The sequence below is a fragment of the Lycorma delicatula genome, chromosome 8 (genome assembly GCF_047948215.1).
Source record: "Lycorma delicatula isolate Av1 chromosome 8, ASM4794821v1, whole genome shotgun sequence".
Classification (NCBI taxonomy): Eukaryota; Metazoa; Arthropoda; class Insecta; order Hemiptera; family Fulgoridae; genus Lycorma; species Lycorma delicatula.
Window position 1 is genome coordinate 122,282,550 of NC_134462.1, and position 21,661 is coordinate 122,304,210.

The 21,661-nt window shown below is 31.0% G+C and overlaps 1 protein-coding gene and 1 long non-coding RNA gene across 3 annotated transcripts in view; both read right to left on the reverse strand.

Annotated features, from left to right (window-relative positions):
* Egfr (epidermal growth factor receptor) overlaps nucleotides 1–21,661 on the reverse strand; it is a 644,558-nt gene that overhangs the window by 214,832 nt on the left and 408,065 nt on the right. The window contains exon 1 of one of the 2 annotated variants that reach the window (XM_075373955.1): nucleotides 4,997–5,180. The exons of the other annotated variant lie outside the window; for it this stretch is intronic. The gene's annotated coding sequence lies outside the window, so the exon portion shown is untranslated. Of the gene's footprint in view, nucleotides 1–4,996; nucleotides 5,181–21,661 lie in introns of those variants that run through there. 2 annotated transcript variants of the gene reach the window in all.
* The window catches only part of LOC142329393 (uncharacterized), a 216,839-nt gene continuing 215,551 nt past the window's right edge, over nucleotides 20,374–21,661 (reverse strand). The window contains exon 3 of the long non-coding RNA XR_012757487.1: nucleotides 20,374–21,029. This is a non-coding gene — a long non-coding RNA (uncharacterized LOC142329393). The remainder of the gene's footprint in view (nucleotides 21,030–21,661) is intronic.

Genomic DNA, 21,661 nt, shown 5'->3' on the forward strand with positions numbered 1-21,661 from the left:
ACGTGCATGAATTCACAACATTGTGGAAGAGAAATTTTTCACATATATAGATATAGGTATGCATGCACACTATGTAAAAGTGGTATACGAGGAAGGGAGGTAGAGAGACTGTATAGATTGCGTTCGTGTGTTGAAAAGGCACGACTATTTACAAATGTACACGAACAATGAAACCACTTCAGTACACGATAATAATAATTCTGTATGAATTCAAAACACGTACTGTACCGATCGACAATTTGCATACGTATATTAAAAAGATATCTAAAGTTTGAAATAATTCCAAATTCTATTTATTTTTAAATTTAATCTACTACGTACTCGTTTTTAAAACTACAGCATAGATACGCAATGAAATATTAGTAATGAGAATTACTATGTAAATTGTAATGCGCGGACAGAATTCTCATTAATGATAACGATATTATTTCTGTTGCCTAAAGCGAAATTTCTGAGTGTTAAAATAGTGGACAAATTCTCTTCGGATGAAAAAATTGATTAGCTGTCGACAAAATAATAATTATATTATTAAATTTGAAATATTATTTAATTTTGAAATATCCATTTTAATTTACCTAAGCTTGCCGTCGTTATGAAATATTTATTATTCTTATGTAACTGAAGTGTATCATCTCTCGGGGTTATGTCCTTTAGTTAGCCAAAATCGGAAAAAATGAAATAATTCTTTAGGTAAATCGAATGCTGACTAGCTAAACACTATTAATTTCTTTATGTTGTTTGTTTTGGTTAACTTCGTGATTTTCTGACACGAGTATTTATTTTTTCAGTTTATTCCAAATATTAAAGTTAAACAGATTTATTTTAATTACTAAAAATTCTATTATAGACAATCGAAAATAATATCTAATACAACTTTATCCCGTGAAATAAATGGTATGTTGACATGGAAAGTTTTGAAAACTATTGTAAATCTTCCTTTATTTTAGACAATGATAAGGAATCATCCACACCTACATTACCAATAAACAGACTCTTTCAGTCTTAAATAATAATACTACGAACGAATCAAGCAGTAATACAAATATTTATATTTTTTATATAAGGTTCCTGATATCTCATTTTTCTCATTTAAATAGTATAGTATTTTCATTGAAAATACACAATATTTTTCTATAGACTAATATGCCCGCCGAGTCGGTAGTTAAATCAACTGTTCAACAGCTGATTTCTAAGATTCTGACGTTCAAATCCTAATAAAGGTTAGTTACACTTACACGGATTTGCATACTTGACATTGGACACTTACTTAACTTTTTGTTGTACCGCTACGTCGTTTTAACGTTGATTTTGTAATGTTATTCTAATGTATAAATGAAAGGAATTTTTGTAATAAAAACGTCTAACTTTAGTTTAATAATGCCAGTCTTGCTGACATTAACTGATGCGATCAACACTCAGTTATAGATGACACCGATAATACTATAGACGTGATTGCTGTGATTAGCTGATCGTACAGCAGTTTTCTAATCTAAAAGGACTTAACTTCGACTATATTTAATAACCTAGATACAACTTAGTTAATTCGATGAAGTTTATCTAACGGCATTTTCTCAGTATTAATCGGCAAAGTGATAAACTGTAATTATAGCTTAAACCCATCGGGTTAGTGTAATGGTGAACGTGTCTTCCCAAATCAGCCGATTTGGAAGTCGAGAGTTCCGTCGTTCAAGTCCTAGTAAAGGCAGTTATTTTTACACGGATTTGAATGCTAGATCGTGAATACCGGTGTTGTTTGGTGGTCGGGTTTCAATTAACCACACATCTCAGGAACGGCCGAACTGAGACTGTACAAGACACGTATGATTTACAATCATACATATCATCCTCTCTCTGAAGTAATACCTGAACGGTAATTCCCGGAGGCTAAACAAGAAAGGAAAGATTTATAGCTTAAACTGGCGACAGATAAATTCAAAAGATAATATAAATAAGGATTTGATTATTATGTCAGAACTCTTAAGCAAAGGATATCTCTCCTGCAGAGTTTTAGGCTTTATATAGCAGCTAATAGTATTATTTTATAGATAAAACTTTCAAATTAATAATTATCCATTACATTCTTACAGAAATAAAGAAAGGAAGTGCCTTTAATGATTACAATTATTTCAAAAAGTCTTGCATCTCTGGAATACTAGGTAAACTTTTTATAACAATTATAAATCAGTGATAAAATTATAACTCATCTTGAGAATATACACGATTTGGTTGGGGTAGGTAATGTAATACAGCTTTATTAATAATGAGTCCACTGGCTGAGGACTATATACAGACATCAACACGAAACAGCCGTCTATTCAGTTAATTCTGCTTCAAGGAATGTTATTCATAAAACTGTTATAATACTTATATACTTTTAAAACTAAAATAGTCATTTGGCAGACAAGTAAATTGCAAGACCGATGTTAAACAATTCCTCCTCCCCTCCCACCCGTTAACCTATGAAAAAGAATTAATTTTTCAAAAGATTAAAAGCAGCTAGAAGATTAAACCTCCGATTAGCATTTATCAGTTAATTTACGAAATGAATGAGCTTTAATACAGACTAATAAATAAATAACTATCTGAAATATCAAGAAATAGTCCCTTGACTAAAAAATCCCCGCTTTTTTCAGTGAAAAATTATACACAAGTCCTTCTTAAGAACCGAGTAGGCCTTAAAAAAACAAAACTTTAGGGCTTCGACCAAACTTTCATCGCGGTAGGACACAACATAATATTATATTTGAAAAGGCCTAATCTCTTTTACACATAACGGGTATAAAGATAGAACCGAATACGATTGTGAGTTTGTAAAACAAAAACACAACACATTTTACGGTCAAACCTAATGATAGGCGGCTCTCAAAAATATTAAAGCAAAGTTTGATATCCACAATCATTGAGTATTTAAAAGACCTTATTGAGGTGAAATTATTTTTTTTTGTTTAAGTATTTCCATATGTTACTTAAGTCACTACTATGGCTGTGGAACATTGGAGTCGACACGTTTCCATAAATTAGACTGGAATCGAAGCCGGGATCTTCTATGTAGCAGGCAAATATGTTACTACTTACGCTACCGAGACGAACAACTTCAATTTTCTTCTAGTCATTTTATTAAGTAACTAACCATTTAATATTTTTGTGTTACACGATTAATAAACGACACATTTTTATATTACGGAACTGAAGATACACGTTGATACATCTCCTATAACAAATATTTAATTTTCTTGATTATCTGATACTTATGAACTGTAGATTTTACTTTTCTACTTATCTTAAGTTAGATTTTCTTTTTTATTAAATCAGTTTATTTCAGATTAAATACAAATATAATTCAGTTATGAAAGCCGTTTTTGAAGAAATCAGTGGCAGTGGTCAAATAAGCTTTTATTTTCAAGTAAAATGTTTTTTTTTTTTTTCATTAATATGTATTTACTTGCTTACCTGTACATTAGTTTTATATTTATTTTCGTGTATATATCTTTATTTGTCATTACTACTAAGTGAAAAAAGTTAATTAAACTTTTATAGCTGTTTAATAGCATACGGTACAGTTCTTATACGTAATGATAAGAGATAAAAGACAAATACAGAAAACAGAACTACAGATCAATTTGTTATACACGTGTATGATTCTACATTAAAGCATAATAAACACGTATAAAACAAGACGTGTAATAAAATATTAATAAAACGCTAATAAATTTTTAATATTAAAACAAGATATAATAAAGTGTTTAGCTAAATAATTAGCCCGTGTACAATAAAAACATATTCATATAACGTGTTTATATTTTATAAAAAAAGAACACGGAAGGTCTTCAATTAATTTCTTATTCTTGTTATCATCGTTGTACAACATATGTTTCTTATCGATTATTTTTTTACATTTTTTCTACGTTATACGACTTTCTTTTTGAATTAGAGCCGGAAAAGCTTTCGTATAACATTATAGAACAACAAAACATTAAATTCCATATAATTACTGATGATGTATAAAAGTATAAACAAAAGTTCAGATCTTACAATCTAAATTAATTAAGATAAGTAAATCTATGAAGTAAAACTCCATAAAACCTATTTGTTAACAATTTACAGCAAGCACACAACATATACGCGCAAAAGAATAAATTATAAAGATATCATTTTAAAAGTTTATAGATGAAAAGAAACTATCCTGTATGGTAGTTAACAAAGGACGAAATGCGTGTAAAAAGAATTACACAGGTGTTACAAGAAAATAAAATTTCTACATTTATAACGGAATAACAAAGTAGAAATAATACGTTATTATAATGTTTACAGTGTAAAACAAAGAAATAAAAAGATTTTAACTCGGAAAAAATCCATAATCAACATTAAAAAAAGCTTCAACGTATGAAAATTCATTTACTTGTGACAAATATGAAACCTTAAAGCGGTACTAAAATTCAAGGTAAAACAATGTGTGGCAGAGAATAAGCATATTGTAAACGACAAACAACATCAAGGTTAATATTAAATGGAAAAAATATTAAAAGAAAAACGTAAAAGAATTAAGTTAACAAATCAATTTAAAAATTTGTTTTGATTTTTAAAATATATAAAGTAGCTGGAAGATAAAACTTCAAAATTATAATACATATACTCTTCTTTACCGATAAAACGACAATAAATTATGTAATATGATAATAATAAGTAATAATGAAAATATAAACACCTGTTCAAACACAATATGTTAAAACACATAAAATATAATACGAAAGAAATAGTAACTTCGGGTTCATCGACATAAGAAAAAATAACAAAAAAAATTTATCCGAAATAATCTAAAATATGTCGTGCAAATTATTTAAATAAAATATTGTAGCGTAAAAATACGTATATATATTATTATTACATTATTATATATTATATTATTACAGAAATAAAAAACAAATTAAATTATTATTTTCTTTAATTACGCGTAAATCAAATTACGTATACGACAAACTATAGTGAAAAAACATACCTTAATTGTTATTTCAAATTTTAAACGATATCACAGTATAATAATTAATGAAAGCACATGAAAGTTTGTTACGAATAAAATTAAAAAATAATCACGTAAATAATCGAAATGTAATAAAAACCACGACAAACGTTTCGACGAAATAAATTTATAAAACAAAATAAATAATAATAAAAATATCGTGGAAGAAAATCACGAACACAACGTGACGGAGAGAAGCTCAGATTAAGACTGGGTTGAAAAAATGTTTGAGTTAGCCGCAATGCATGCCGGTAGTTTTGCCTCAAGTTAAAGGAGACAGGTATATAGCAGAGATATTTCAACAGGTAAGAAAGTGGGGGTAAAAAAAGGCTTTCTGACCACAGGCCTTCTTATTCTGTTTCTCTTCTATACATCTTACAGTACTGGGCCCCTCAATCCCCACCATTTTACTTTTATAACAGCATCACGATATGTAGTAGTCGTACGGTGAAGAACGCTGGCTGGACCACGCTGTATTCTATCAAGGAGAAGGTAATCCGCTTGCGCGCTCTTTTTTACATATTTTGAAGACAGACCAATAATAATAATAATTTCCCGCTGCCACACGATTTACCTTACGGAATATGTACGTGTGATTGTGTGCGCGCGTACACACACACACATATACATATATAAGAGCGCGCGCTCAACTCAAATCATAGTAGTTTTCGTTTCAATCTAATTAGAGAGCGGCGTTAAATGAATTTCTTCAGTACCATCACGCGTTCCTTTCCATCCCATAATACGGTATAAACTAATGTTACGATATAAAATTCAACCGTACATAATACATTTAGATTTAATAGCTTAAAAAAAAAAAAAATTAAAAGAACGAATCTTTCTCTGACGGTGCGAAAACGAAAAAACCAAATACCTTAACGCATCATACCCTTACTTAATTTTATCGGCTATAATAATTTTTTAACGCCGCAAATGAATAAAATACAGATGGTAAATGGAAAAACGATAAATTCTACTGTGTTCATAAAATAAAGGTAATTAAATCCGTAATGATCGTTAAAAAATTTAATTAAAAAGCAGTAGTTATTCCTTCCCTAAAAAATAAATTAAATAATAAATAAAAAGAAAATTATAATAATAAATTGGATTGCGAACTATTCATTTCGGAAGAGGACACTTTGTAAGATCAAACGGGTATATATTTTATTAACTCGAGTTACATAAATTTCCCGTTGCCGATTACAGCTGAAAGTTGTACTTTATCAAACGTAAAAATTAATGCTTTTGAAAAAATCTATGAAAAAATATTCTTATGTCTGAATTTTGCATTTTTTGGGGAAGGGGAGGTTACAGATACTAATATATAAATGTTAAACACCATAACCAAATCTTGTATACCGGTTTTGCCTAAAACAAAAGACAGATCTGAAAATTACGTATCCATCTTTAAGAAGAACATATATTTCATACCTGGTTTACTAAATTTTTGAAGAATGAAACGGTTTACCTTCTTCAGAAACGTCTATAAACTTGAAAATCAGAATAGTAGGCTATCAAAATTCTAATGGCATTCACTCTATTTACTAAAAATGAGACTATACTGTACGAAGAACATCATTACTCTAAGCAATTTGATTAACGTCTTCTGTATCTCAGGTGCTTTTTGCATGTCATTTCCGTAAAAAAGACTGGAATAGATACTGAGAATCAACAAATAAATTCATTCGTGCATTTTTTTCCACAGAAAGGCATACGAGGTGCGACAATAAAGTAATGAGACTGATTTTTCTTTGCAAGATGTGCCAACCCTGCACCTTTCGTAGGCACACCATCTTTGACCTTGGTCTATAAGCTACTTCTAGCTTATAGACGTTCCTACTCAGTATCCGTGGAGTAGTTCCGTCGTTATTGTACGCATGACGTCATCGCATATGTCGATGACGGGCTGCTGCTGGTCAAAGGATGCACCCGGAAAGAGACTAAACTTAGTACCTCTCAGGCCTGTAGGATACTACAGCTGTGGGGCCATCAGCATAATACGGCATTCGGCCTGGATAAAACCACAATAATGTTGCTGAAAGGCTGTTATAATGTAACGCGACCAGTTCGTATATCTGTCAGGCCACCAAATCCGTTAGGTTCAGGTTCAGAAATATCTGGGGTGCTCCTTGAAGTAAATTTTTGACCAAAGGAGCATTTACAATACTTCGAAGAAGGCTAATAGCGCCTTCTTAGGTATTCGACGTGTGGTGAATTCGGATCGGGGCCTAAATTTTAAGACCGTGTGTATCCTCTACAAAGGTATGCGCGAGGCAATTATGTATATACCGCACTTGTACGGGCGGTGAGACTAAAATACATAATTTATAGAGATATTTTACTGAGGGCTCAGCGCCTCTTGCTGTTAACAATGATTTTTATTACTGTTAACAGCAAGTTAACAACAGTAACCCTCTGGTTATCGCACTACTACTCGTGAGGCTGTTCTGATGACTGCTGGAGTAAAGCCCGTTGATGTGCTCGTGGTTGAGCGTCAACAGCGTTATTTTGCAAAAAAATAGAGATTGAGAATAGTGGATTCAATTGTGGCAGCAGAGATGGGATGAGACAACTAACGGGCGTTATACGCACGGTTTCTTCCCTGATGTGAGGACATTACGGGGCGCCTAAATCTCGGGTGTCCCCTAATAAACGTGCCACACAGTTTCTTTCGGGCCATGATGCTTTTAGGGGTAAGTAGGCTCGTTTCGGCCTGGTTGATTCGGGTCTGTGTTCGAATTGTGGAATAACGGACGATGCTTTTCACGTTTTATATGTCTGTCTTCGTTATGAGAACAGACTATAAGAGGTTGTGAGGCAGCTCGAAGATATAGGATCTTACTTGGATTTGACTGTCAATTGGAAAAGCCGGGCGAATGGATTATAAAAGGAATTTTATGAAATATTTGGTTATCCAGAGAGTTGGGAAGAAGTATAAGAATGGATGTTCGTGAAACACGAGTGGCTAGGGTCGCTTGGGCGTTTTAATTGCCATAATAGGCATTTTTGAGTTTTTTTTGTGTCAATTGTTTTCGGTTCGTTATTTTGCGGTATTGATCGTTTCATGTCATCCGTGGCATTTGCATCGGTGGCATTCTGACAAAGAGCAAGATGAATACTGAGAGACTTCAATCGGTCTGTGGGTCTCGAAGATGACCTCCGGTAAAGCTCATCAGAGCTAGGTGCGGAGAGAGTAGTGAGGTGATCGGAATGGTCACGAGGCGGGATGTTACCCTTCGGGGTCAGGATGTCCATTTCATAAGCTTCTCTACAACTATCTGGCTTCCTACGACAGATATAAGACAATGACGACTAAAGTTTGGAATGATTGATTTCATTGAGACCAGCAGCAAGAAATTTAAATATAAACTTAGGAATCTCCGGTAAAAAAAATTTAAAAAAAAACTACGATATTGAAAATTCAATAATTTTACTTTCCGAAAAGTATAGTATTTGAATGAATATCGATGAATTGTCTACGTGTGGTCAGCTTTATATGCTCTGTTTGCCACTTTGTTTTGAAATTATTAACCCGGTATATTAACGGCTTCTGTTGTTTTGCTTACTTATTTTTAATTGTTAATGTTAGTTATTAATTGTTAGTTTTAAAATAAATTTTATAGTTATTTAGTTTGTTAATTACTGTTTCACCCTCTATGAATCATGAAACCTTGCCGTTGGTGAAGAGGCTTGACTTCTCACTGATACAGAGTACCTGGATCGAAGGTGCAACCATATCGGAGAGGTATCTGTTGATAGTCAGACTAAGGAATGGTTCCTGAAAGTGGGCAACAGCTCTTTCAGTAGTTGATAAGGGCGTAGGTCGGGACGACTTAAACGACCATATCCACATCACTCAATCTTCTGAGTACTACGCAGCTGAAAGCAATGGAAAACTACAGCTGCTTTTTTTCCAAGAAAATGTAACTCTCTGCATTTTCATGTAACAAAGATGGAGGCGTCTTCCTTGGTAATTAGTCCCGCGTTCGGATCTTCGGGTGGGGACTATTAAGAAAGTGGCCACCAGAGAATTAAAAAATAACATTCTACGAGTCGGCGCGTGGAATGTTAAAAATCTAAAATGATTGTTTGTTAAGTTAGAAAATTTAAAGAGAAGAAAAGGATAGATAAGATGTATATGTAGTAGGAATTACCGAGGTTCAGTGGGAAGAGGAAAACGTCTTTTTTGGTTAGGTGATTTTACAATTAACTCGGCTTCAAATAAAGGGCAGGCAGGAATAGGTTTCGTAATGAACAAGAAGATAGGGAAAACAGTAGAGTAAATCAAAATGCATATCGATAGACTCATTGTAATAAGGTTAAAATCAAAACCTAAACCGACAACGATTGTTAACGTCTATTTGCCTACAAGGGCTTATGATGATGATGGGTAGATTATGTATACAAAGAAATTGACGAAGCAATTAAACACATAAAAGGGGATGAAAATTTAATAATAGTTGGAGGCTAGAGGAAGTCGAAGTGGATGAAAGGGGAGAAACAATACTGAGATCTGAATTTCAGAGAGCATTAAAGCAGGGAGCAGATAGGCTCCTGGAATAGAAGGAATACCTGCAAAATTACTGCGCAGTGCAGGTGAGGAAGCGTTTGTTAGGTTATAGAAACCGGTGTGTAATATTTACGAAAAAGGGGAAGTTCCGTCAGACTTCAAAAAGAGTGTTATAGTCATGATACCAAAGAAAGCACGAGAAGATAAATGTGACCAATACAAAACTATTAGCTTAACTAGTCACGCATCAAAAATCGTAACTAGAATTCTGTACAGAAGAACTAAAAGGAGAGTGGAAAAAGCGTTAGGAAAAGAGCAATTTGGTTTCAGAAAACGTACTGGGACAAGGGAAGCAATTTTAGCGCTCAGATTAACAGTAGAAGGAAGATTAAAGAATGATAAACCAACATAATTGGCATTTATAGACCGTTTGGCATTTATAGATTAAAATTAAACATAATGAAATTAATTAATTTTACAATAATAATAAAATAAAAATAAATACGGGCTGAAAAGCAACATTCTTTATTACATTGTAAAAATCTTAAAAGATAACGTTAAAAAAAAGTTTACACTATAATAAATATCCTTGTTAGTCACGTATCGAAGACAGACGAAAAAAAATTGTACGATCATTATGAAGGTCATCTTGGACAACGCTACCTAGCGAGTGTTTAAGACAAGTTTACAAAAGTTTATTGTCATTCAGCGACACAAGAAGTGGTAACTTAACCGATAGTTCTTCTTTTAACCCCCCCTCCAGTAGGACCATCCCTATTCAAAAAAATAAAATAAATAATCATCACTACTACACCCTCCCCAACGACCTAAACGGAGCAGTGTCTTTTCCATTATATAAATAGGACCTTGTTCTTTAGTCGAGACCCGTGTTACATTCATTTATTGCTGTTAATATGACGTGTTGTTAGTTTTACAACTTTCCAATACGGTTTTATTACTAAATAAAGCGATCGCATTATTTTTCAATTTTTTTTTTTTTTTTTTAAGAAAAAAAATTGTAGTAAAATGTAATCTCGACATTTTATTTCCAGAAAAAAATCACTATTACAAAAAAAGAAAGAAGAAAATACAGATTAAAAACCAACTGCAGCAGAAGTAATCGATACTGGAATACCGAATTAAAAAAGGACAACAATAAATAGAAACACGGTATAAGTATATATCTACTTCGCACTATTCTGAAGCTGAAAAGTTTACCTAAGCAGCGGATAGAGAGTAAAGTTGAAACCAGCTTGTAACACATACTCTGATGAAACAAATTGATAAGATGAGTAAAGAAATACTTCTTACTTTTCGCCGACCTTTGCAGCAAATTGTTAGTTTTAAAATTTATTTTAAAACTAACAATAAATGTAATCGTAACTTTAATAATAAAGCTAAGTCTTTAAAATAGAATATAGATAGAAAAAAAGGTAAATGTGCCTCCTTCATAAATAGAACGATGATGCTCTAAATAATTTTCGGAGAAAACCGTAAAAAGGTATTCTGGAGAAAACCGGCGTTAAAAGAAGAAATTACAAATCAAATATTTTAAAACTCATCGACCACGATTACGTCAGTTTAAACGTTTTACCAAAATTATAAGTAGCCTATATTAGTCTTCTACGGACTGATATTAGATGGAATAGAAGAAAAACGAAAAAATCTCTGTAAAATACCGTTTAAAAACTTTTATCAGATGTCCAGTATACATCTTAAAATTGTTCACATTTCGTGTCGTTTTACTTTAAATATTACCTCGTGGTAGTGAAGGATCGACTGAAAATAAACGCTTAAATTTGCCCATCAGAAAAGAAAATCACTGAAGGAGAGATTGATACTGTATCGTCAGCCAGAATGAACACTGCCTGAATTCAATGGAATTAATTTGCCAAGTTCACTAAAACGCTTCTGCTTTACGAGTACGAGCATGGGATAAGAAAATTTTCTTAAAAGTACTTTGGGCTACTGTCTTTATCTTGACCCTTTCGTTTCTTAATAAATACAACGATAATCCAATCCTTTTGAACCTTTTCGTAGAAAAGGCTCCACCCGGTTCAATTATTGCAAATAAACCTTATTAGAAAATATTCGCTAATAGAAATGCTATATCCCTGTAAAATATCGTAGGAAGAGGAGAATCGATTAAAACAATGTTTACAAGGATCAGTAGAAGAGACCGGAAAAGATTAAAAATTATAGAAAATCTAACAAGAAACCGAAAATATCAAGAACTTTAAAAAAGTTTAAATGGAAACTGAATAGAATGGAAACAGATATGCCTAAAGCCAGATAAAATTACGGTGAAAACAGACTATTATTGTTAGGAAAGTAGTCACGGGATAGAAAAATCCAAGATTTTTTTTCTTTTTTCCTTCTCTATATTCTTAGTTTTGCGGATCTATCTTGGATTTTTCTATCCCGTGACTACTTTCCTAACAATAATAGTCTGTTTTCACCGTAATTTTATCTGGCTTTAGGCATATCTGTTTCCATTCTATTCAGTTTCCATTAAAACTTTTTTAAAGTTCTTGATATTTTCGGTTTCCTGTTAGATTTTCCATAATTTTTAATCTTTTCCGGTCTCTTCTACTGATCCTTGTAAAAAAAGAAAAAATATTTTTCTTATTTTTACATGAGCAACAGCTCAAATTAGCCGAGTATGGTAACAACGTATTAAATAATTAAAATATATATATATATCGATATCCTTGACTTAATAGTCGGAGAACTAAGATTGCGTTCAAGTGTTAAAAAAAAAAAATTAATTAAAATATAAAACTTACTAAAACATGAACGTTCGAGCAATCTACTGTAACCCGATATTTTCTTACTTATAACTGATTAAATTAGTAACAATAATCTTTAAATACGTTCACATACAATAAACTGAAATTAAATAGTTCAGAAACTTATTTTATCAAATAACTATTTACCGATGCCTTGCTGAACAACGATAAAAGATTTCATTCTAAATTTCAAATTAAAATACTTCTTGTGAAAGTTTTCAAACGCAAGAATATTAAACCACCTCCCCCCGTAGATTTAATTCGCGACCTGGGATATCTCTCTGATTCATTCAAAATTTACGTTATTTTTATGCTTCTTAGGACATGTTTTTATCTATTCAACCTATATAAGAAGCATACGTGCATCAAATCGTGGTGGGAGTCTGAATTTATGTTTCAAAAAAATTTTAGATTTTAACTAACGTTTTGTAAACTGTTTTTATTTTGTTTACCGATTTAATTTCAATAGAATATATTGTTTTGAACAACGTCCGCCTTGGTTTATTACCTCGGTTTGGATTAATTATTCTAAACCCTTTAATTATTCGCCGATTCGATAAAATAACATTCCTTATTTAGTTTATAGTTCATAATATTTTATTATATCCTTTAATTTTTTTTATTTTATACGCGTGACATTGTTGTATGTTAATCGGTTATACATCGATATTATAACACATGTTGGCTGGTACTAGACTGAACAACAGAGAATTAGACGCATTGTTTCAATATTTATGTAAAATATCAGCTGTAAACAGAGCCAACTAAATATAGAGCAATTCAATTAATTTATATGCTGAAAATAATAAAATTATCCGCTTGATATTAACGAAATTTAACAATTTATTAGGAAAAAATTGTTGATAAATAGTTAATTAAAACAACATAAACGAAAAAATCCAAAAATAAAATCCATTCGTCAGGAGAAATAATAGATGAAGATGAGCAAAAGGAAGAAGAAGAAGAAGAAGAAGAAGAAAAAGATTAGAATATAAGTAAGAAATGAAATAAATTACTTTGAGGAAAGAGTAGTGGACTAAAAGCAACTCTTTCAGAGTTATAGCCACCTATGAAGAATTACTTTTAAAATGAACGACACAAGGTAATCGACCGAATTAACCGTAAATACATTACTATTATATTTGTAATTAATAAAATTACTTATAATCTATTTCAAATTAAATTTATTACAAATGTAATGAAATCTTAACTTATTTAAATTAATTAAACATTAAACAGACTTAATTCTTGAATACATATTTTATGTTGTAAAACGATATGTAATAAATTACTTTTACGTAATAAAGTGAAAAAAAGTAAACGATTAGATGGTTAGATTGATTAAATAACTAATTTTACACAGAGCAATGTATAAAATAACTGTTTGCGTTTTAATATCCTACGTTGGAGGGTATAACCTTTTAAAACAATTTTAAATATTTAATCGTAATATTTTTCATTACCATTCCTACTGTTGTAATCTTTCAGTACAGTACTTGATGAGAATTTCTCCTACTGTGCAGTGAACAGAACAAAAATTAATATTTCCAGGAACACACCGCACCGAAACTATTGATTTTCAAATAAATATTTCTAATTGAGGAATAACTGACGCATCTGAAAATAATTTATATTCTTTTCTCATAAACTTCAGAAAGCAGAAATAATTGTCATAAATATCGTCAGCTTAACTTTTAAAAATCATCCCTTAACGACAAAATGTAAGCTATTCTGGATTTCTATAGTAATATTAATCTTTTTAAAATTATTTGTTACTTAAATATGAAAATGTACAAAAAAATCTCATAGAAATATCTGTATTCTGTTAAATAATACGAGTATATAAAAAAAAGATGTAAAAGTACTTAAAAGGAGATTTCAAAATCTCTCCTTCCAGATAACGGATACTCGTCGCGCTCTCAACGTTCTGGAGATTTTAGTACTTTTATCCAAAACGGGAACAATACTGATCCAGGATTACGAGTATGGAAATATCCGACTGAATTATATATCATCCAGCGGCAGCCCCATTTAAAAGTAAACAATTTTAATAAATTTTTTTTGAGATTTGAGAAGAGGGTGTTATCCTCGACAGGATGGATGGATTTAGTGACAGCCCAGTCAAAATCCAGATTATACTACTGGAAAAGAAAGTGTCAAGAATAAAGGAAGATATGTTTAGCGAGAATTACCTGAGAAACCAGAAAATGAGTGATAACCCTACCGAAAACCTATTTGAAGGTCTTCTCTAAGCGATAAGCATCCATTCCGTTTACAATCCTTTGCGAAAGTTTTACCTCGGGTAGACATTATAACCGTATTACGATTTCAGAAACCAACTTAAATACATGCGAAGATATATTTTTTCTGCGGTTTCTTAAAAAATATCTAAGAAATGGATCAGAAAGGAAAACCCCCTATTACCATTCCTAGAAGTAATTTAATTAATTATAAACCGTTCCGTCAGATTCCGAACTGTTGGATAATCTTCAAGAAAAATTCATTGGAATTTAGGACCAGGCGTACTAATTCTGCTCGTTTAACAATATCTTATTTCTTTAATAAGATTAGATGCTGGAGATTAATTTTTTTAGAACGTGTCAGGAGAAGAAAATTTAAATGAGAAAGATATAAAGTAATTTACTTTTTAATAAAATTAAAAAAAAGGTTAACCAGCGGTTAAAGTTCTGACAACCTAAAATATGTAACGGAAGAAATGCGGACGATTCAATTATTATTTTTTATTTATTTAAACTAAACAGTGATATTTAAATGAAATAACTTATAAATCAAGTTAATTACTTCTCCTTGTTGTAGTATTTATTAAAACCAGTATATCAGTCGAGCGCTATGTGGAAAAAAAGCCAATACTTATCGATAAATCTAACAGAGCTATTGTGCGATAAGTTTAGAGAACAGAAGAAAAAAAAAGGAAAGTTGGCTGTTTTACAAACAGCTATGTTATAAGCTAGTACAGCATACAGAACTCATATTATCATAAAATATAACCGCTTTCTAAAACAAAAAAGAAGATAAATAGGTGAATATAAAAAAATTGTACTTAAATATACTGCAATAATACCTGAAAGCGAAACAATATTTCTCAACTAATGACAGAATAAGAAAAATTGTAATGAGATTCAAAAAATATTTAATACATTACACAAAGCCTAAGGTAAAGGAAACAATTATTAAAATACAAAATAAATAATAGCTACAAAAAAAAATACTAACTTACCATATCGTAAGAAAGACAAGCCACCAATAAACACACCAACTTCACGAACACTTCTGGTGCGTACTTGTAGCCGGCTACGTACGTAGATCACTTTTAAAAGACATCAGACTGTTTTCAATCTTTTAACAGAAAACTTACAAAAAAACCCTGTCGGATGTTATCCGCTGGGTATACTTAATACATATTTACGAACATTTTATACTTAAAGAAAAACGAATTAAAATCGAGTAATACACCATTTACGTTTATTTAACCAAATAAAGTAATACAGTTCAAGACTTAAGAATAATTAATTCTTGTATGTGTTAAATTTTGAATAATTTAATCTCGTAAATACAAGGGCAGTTTTTTCATGTTGAAACTTAAAATATACCAAATAATATATATGTATCTCCAAAAAAGATACATATTTATGAATATTCTGACAATTATCAAATAAAAACAAAACATTAAACTAAAGATAGTGATGTGGATCATTAAATCACTTTAAGATTTTGTTTAAATTATTTAATCGTTAGATTTATAAAAACTTAGTACCGAACTCATGACCTATTGTATTATTTTAAACAACTTTCCTTATTAATCGATCGTGAACAAATAAAGTGTTTTTTTTTTTTTAATTGTTTATTTCGGGTAATAAAAACATTGAATAATAATAATAATATTCATTATTATGCAATAGTTCTGAAATAAAAATAAATCGGTTAAAGCAGTCAGGAAAATCACTCGCTAATAAACTATTAACAAAATAAAAAAAAAGCTTTTCAAATCGCATTAATAAGAACCACCGACAAAACTTCAAAAACAGAATAATAATCTGTCAACATAATAGAGTTTTTTGTTCATACAGAACAATGACATATCGATATTTTTTGTTAAATGAATTTTGCGATTTTTTTTTAGATATTGAGCAATATTATTACTTTTTTACTATATTTCTATACATCAATTTAAATTTAAATTTGAAACCGCTTCGTTAAAAATTAGAAAAAAATAAAAATAATTCTAAACTGGACAAGTAGTATAGATAAAATAGGTATACGTTAATTTGTTGACGTCAAAAAATAGAAAATAATTTTTATTATAAAGAAACAAAATCGTGATAAGCAAATAACCTCTAATAAATAGCAAATTTTTTACAGAGAAAATTTCAAAAGAAATTACCATTAATTTTTTTATTTCGACATTTTTATGATCAACGTTAATTTAAAAAAAAAAAATGGAAACGATTAAAAGAAAACAAAAAAATGTAATATTCTTAACAGCGCATATATTTAAAAAATAATAACAATAAGTTAGAATAAATTTCATACGTAAATGGACCATTACTCGGTGAAAAAATGAGAATTGTTTTCTTCTATTTACTTAATGAGAGTTGAAAGCAGATAAGAACGTTTCAAAGAAATTAATCGTCTAGCCCTAAGTCACGAATTCAAATTATTCTCCAAAAAAGATATATAGAATTATTTATGAACTTTACTTCAGAAGCGAGCAAATGTGCTTCATGTATTATTTTTTAATGTTTCGAGAATAAAACAATACATATATATTTTAATTACTGTTAAGATTGTTGAAGCGCTATCGTAGTGTACACTGCCACATCAGCAAACATAAAAATATTAAAAAAAGATAATATTAGAGTTTTAAAAGTTAAAAAAGTTTCAAAAACTTTCACAATTAAAAACCATATACCTTTACCGATGAAGAAGTAAGCATCATGTAAATTCATATAACGGGTGTCCGAAAAAGAACTACGGGATTTGAAAACCGATTGTAGTTTTTATTTTGCAGCGATCAATATTATCTTATGCGTAATCTTAAAGCGAAAACAATTAGGTTTTAGTTTACACATTCTCCGTCAGATAGAGCTGCGTAAGACAGTTGCACAGGCCAAGCTGTAATGAACCCGGGCTGCATTATCATGGTGTCGATATAAAAGAAATCGCAGTGCTTGTTTATTATACTCGACTTTATCGTTCAAATTCTCCCGAGTTTTTTTCTGAAAACGGAAGCTTTTTGAAAGGATGTTCACCGGCTACGGCCTAAAACACATTCCGAAAACGGAGAAAGAATTCGACTATCTTTCAGACGAAGTCCAAAGCGTTCGGTTCGTATAGTTAAGTCGTCGAATAAACATTCCTAAAATCACTGTCCATGATGTTTTGTAAGCGAATGTAACTTCACCCTTGTAAAATTCACCTCCCCGTAAAATTAAATTCGACGATAAACCGTAGAGTTCAATTTATTCGACTTCATTTACGGTGATGAAAACTACCTGTAGCGCATTTCATTTTTTTATGAAACAACATTTCAGGTTTACGGAGTCATGAATCGCAATAATAGTCGAGCGATGAGATTCACAAAATCCACACGAATCTAGAGAGTTCGTCCGTAACTATCCGAAAATGAATTTCTGGTGCGATATTACACATAATCGAATTTTTGGGCCATTTTTTTCCCACGAGCAAACTATTACGGGCATAGTATACTCGGATGCGTTAAACGACTTTGTGTTTCCGCAGGTTGAAAAAATAGATGGCTTAAGTTTCTAATAGGATGGAGCCTCTCCACACCGTGCAGAAGTTGTGCGAACTGCGCTTAACGACCTAGTTTCCAGAAAGCTGTATAGGCAACTACGCTACCATCGCTTGCCACAGTGAAGTCACCGTCTGACACCGATGAAATTCTTCTTTTGGGGTTGGTTACGTAAAAACATCGTATACTAAAATAAAATCCCGCCGCTCGACCGTCTGCGCCAAAGAATAACAGCAGCCGTGGAAGCGATTCTTACTGACAAGCTCGACAACGTGTGAAATGAGGAGGATTATAAATTTTGACGTCTGCAAGATTGTTAACGATAATCGTACTAAGTTACAACAAGAATTAAGGAATTAGTCCGCAATCATCCGGAAGTGAATGTTGAGTGTAATTCGTAATCGAATTTTTAATTAAAACAGCTTAGTGCGAGACTGAAAATATGGAGGCCCTAATTTTCCAACAGGATGAAGTCCTTTTACATCACGCAGAAATTGTGTCGACTGGTTCAGCGACAGATTCCCAGAAGGCCGGATAGGCAGAGAAACATCATTACGGAACGACTCCACAAGGAATTATAACTATAACACGTATATTTGTAATTTAATTTAAAACCGCAGAGGTTTTTTTTCGGACACTCGTATATACCGAAATTAATAGAGTACTTGAGTTATTTTATGGGAATTCAATTAACGGTACTGTTTTATGTATAGTCTACAATATCTCCAGATTCCGAGGTGTAATTTAGAAAAAAGGAACAACTAATACGAATAATGGAAAGTAAATATAAACAATTATAATTAATATCAACACATTAATTAAATAGTCTTATTACCAGGAGGAGCAATTAGTGCGGGTAACACTACTACAAAAAATCAAAACTGTATATTGGCTAATCAAAATAATTTTTTCTTTCGTTAATTCTCGCTCTAAGCTCTCATTAATTACAGCTAAACTACAAAATAAACTTTAATTAATTCTTTATATTACGATTATAGTAATCAAATATATACATATTTGAGTATTTACGCTGAAAATGGAATAATAATATATTTTATTAATATTAGTTTATGATTTAAATAAAAATAGAATAAATTATAGGGACACATATTGTTTGAAATAACAACAAATAATTTAAATACACTTTTATTACAGGTAATAATCGGTGGCATATATATACATACACTTACATAAATATTACTTTTATATTATAATATAAAAAATATTATTCCGTATATTTTTCTACTTAGCATCGTAAACCACAATAAATGAAAGAAAACTATAATTACAAAAGCTGGTGTATACCATAATTTAACCTACTTTTACGCTACAATTCATTAGTTCATTAATAACATTTCTTTTTTTAGGTAGATCTATAACATACAGTCGCTTATGATTAAATCAGTAACGCATTTACAATTTTACAAGCTTTTAAACTGGTAAAATATATTACTATATAATCACAAGTAAATTAAATAAAATTTTGCAATCATTTTTTCATTAATATATTTTTTAATATATTTATATAAATATATTAAAAACAATAAAATATTTTCTTTAAATATCAATAATACGATGTAAAAAGTTAGAGGGCGAAAGACGACTCCCGTTAAACCCCATCAGGGCTAGGAAGGGGGGATTGGGATCGTCACAAGGCGGATTTCTTCCCCTACGGGGTTGGGATGTACCTAATATATACAGAATGAAAATTAGAAACTTTGCCGACTGAACTACCTATTACCGCAAAACTAAAATATTAAATTCCCTGCGAACGGGAAAGGTACGAAGAGCCCTTAGGGTTCCGAGGGGCGGCAAAGATCGGGAACCACTGGTACAGAGCAACATATCAGAATTAACCTAAACTATATATATAATTTTTTTGTGTCTTATGAAGAAAAAGCACATAAGAACTATCATACATAAAAACGTAAAAATATGTACTGAACTTTTAAATAATATCCACCTAAACAAAACTTATTTTAACAAATTAAACGTGTATCTTTAGGGTTTACTAATAATTTTTATAGCATTTTAATTAAATTTATTTAGGTAAGGTTTTTTTTTAATACAATATTCCTATTTAGTAATAACAATCTCCCAAAACAGAAATGCTACTTAAAATATTTTACATTTTTCCGCAAGCTATATTTTCAAATAAATTTTACAAAATTGATATTTTAATATTTTTGTAATAAATTAGATTTTTTTTTTAATAAAGAAAAAATAAAGTGAAAATATAAATTCGAGAAAAATAAAATAGTAAAAAAGATTATTATATATACATAGTGTTATACATAATGAAGTAAAATAAAATTATGAAACGCTACCGTTATAAACTGTTGTACGCAGACAATATAAAAGCGTAAACCGATTTTACTTACGCCTTTATATAACCGATAACTGGAAAAATAATTGCAAAAGATTATATAAATGACAATGAATTAAACTTCAAATAGCAACCTTAAAAACAGTAATAATATTTAAACGGTTGTTCTAACGTAGTACAATAATGTTTATACTACGACTCCACCTATTAGAGAAAAATTACTTAATATTAGTAGTACTGGTTTTAAAAATAAATCGATTATTAATTAAAAACGAATAATAATTTTAAAATAAAATTCCAGATGCGGTAAATTACACTATATTAAAAATAAGATTCTACATTACAAAAATAAAATAAAAACTCGTCGGCCGTCTTCAGGTTAAGTGAGAAAAGTACCAATTATAGCCGCAAGGTAGCGTGTAAGAACAACAACGTTATAGCTGTTATACTGAAGTGTCTGTACAGTTGGTAACGGTAATTACTGAAACACGTGTCCACATGGTACTTCTTACCTTTTATTTTTCGACGTCATCCGACCTGGTAGGGTATTTTAGTGTTATAAGGTTGGTTACACTGACTAGATGGCGTGGTACGATAAGACGGCGCCGGCTTACCTGTAACATAAGACAGAGAGAGTTTACGGACGGTTAGTTGGTACCTGACACAAGAATTCTTCGCCTGCAGCACCGACTATTTCACCGGTCAGCACTCGCTAGGCGATAGCATTGTAGAGTTCTGTTTTGTAACGATCGGTTGAGTTATCGTGAAAACGGACCGGACCGGCTGAGGCCGTTCCGTCCCGCGGTTGAACAAAACGATCGGTCCTGGATAATAAAATGTAATCCGACTTGTTTAACAACAATAACGTTTTTATTAAAACATAAAAGCTAATATATTACAACGATTTTTGCTCCTTTATTTTAATTACATTAACACGGCTAAAATATTTTAACAACTTTTAATATGAATTCAATTTTATTAACGATAATATACCACCCGAATAACGTGGAATTTCAATCGCCCAGATCAAACTTTTTGCTTTTAGTTTAAATTATTTGTAAAGGTTCTTCTCGACTTTTTTATCTGACTTATAAAGAGCATACATTTGCGAATTTTTAAAATTAAATTTCCCCGCTTTTCCGACTACGCGCGGGAAAATACACACAATCCTTTTCACAATATAGGAATCCTAATTATTTATTTAGTTATTCGTACAATAACATCGTAAACAACAAAAAATGAAATA